Source organism: Etheostoma spectabile, chromosome 16 (assembly GCF_008692095.1).
Source record: "Etheostoma spectabile isolate EspeVRDwgs_2016 chromosome 16, UIUC_Espe_1.0, whole genome shotgun sequence".
NCBI lineage: Eukaryota > Metazoa > Chordata > Actinopteri > Perciformes > Percidae > Etheostoma > Etheostoma spectabile.
The window spans coordinates 19,872,705-19,874,174 of record NC_045748.1 but is presented as its reverse complement, the minus strand read 5'-3'; the positions used below and the strand labels follow the sequence as shown (position 1 = coordinate 19,874,174).

The 1,470-nt window shown below is 37.6% G+C and overlaps 1 protein-coding gene across 1 annotated transcript in view; it reads right to left on the bottom strand.

Moving 5' to 3' along the window:
* mfsd14ba (major facilitator superfamily domain containing 14Ba) overlaps positions 1-1,470 on the bottom strand; it is a gene marked incomplete at its 5' end in the record, with an annotated part of 36,660 nt that overhangs the window by 13,024 nt on the left and 22,166 nt on the right.

Here is a 1,470-nt window from a genome sequence, read left to right as displayed (position 1 = left end):
AAAAAGATTAAACATACTGTTACTGTCATACATTTAAGCTTATGGATGTCAAAGACAACACAACATTGTTTAACAGGTAATATCCAAAGTATGTGCATGTATCTCTGTCCAACATCAGAAAAACACTTTAACTTTAAGTGTCTCTAACTTTTTAGCAGTTCAAACCAGCTGTACATTGCACATTACTGAAGTACATCGTTAGTATATGATTAAGACAAATTACATTTTTTCACTCTGTTGTCCCAAAATACACAAAGGTGCCCATGTCCTGTGTATAAATACACTGATAGATAGATGTCATAGTGAGGGTGCTGCCCATTACAGGCACCCTGAGCTGGGGGTTCAGTGTGTTGCTTGGAAGTGTGCAGGAGGTGAATTGGCACCTCTCCAGCTACCAATTTACACTTCGCACTTGGTCTACACGGAGTCTCTTCCGGACTTTTAGTATAAGCTAACCTTTAAAGCAAACCTATAGTGTAGTGGCTTGTATAATGATTTTTTTTCTGTTTTGAAATCTCTGTTTTATTAAAATTATCTAACTTGACTTTTTAGTTTCTGTTTCTGCTTCTGTAAAAAGCATATAGTACTTTGTCTATTTGTTGTTTAGAACAAGCTTCAAATTAATAAAATGTTTAAAGCAGGCTGTAACAAGTATAAGGCCTGGTTAGTTTGGTTGGTTGGAAAGCCAACAGCCAACACAATGGTATCATCAACATAAAAATATACACACGCATGGTTAATTGGAAAATAAATAAGTAAATTGTTGGTATATGGTATATATATATATATCCCAACAATATATTATATATATTATATATAATATATACTTTTATATATATTTTCAGGGAAGGTTATTTTATATATATTATTATAATATATATTGTTCAGGGAAGGTTCACTGAGAGGTAGCCTCTTCTTTGCAGGAACACCCTGTCACGTTCCACAATAACAGTGTGATCTGCTGGCCACTGAGCAGCTCCACTGGAGCGGTTGGAGGTTAAGGGCCTTGCTCGAGGGCACCTCAGTGGTGGTAATGAGGGAGGGACAAGTGCTGCTCTTTCACTTTACCCACCCAGATTTGATTTGATTTAAACCAACAACCTCCCAGTCACAAGCTTGTGTCTCTGACCTTTAGGCCAACCACTGCCCCTGTGCATATAATACAGGGACTATGACCATTGGCAACAGTCTTAGCTCTACCAGGCAGATGATTTCAACCAGCTATATGCAGCAGAGCATGTGAGCTGTGACAATTTGCTTAAAGCCACTCCACGTTGCTTTGCGCTCATTTCATATGGGTTTGGTAATCAAGGGTTTCTGATAGTAACATTATTTTTTTGTAGTTTTGAGTACACTTGCTTATGTTGTTTTTACAAATCAAATCTACCACAGACTCAGTGAATCCATTGATGTCATCGGTGACATTGATGGGGGTGTCCTGGTCAGTGTTGGGCAAGTTACTTTTAAAAA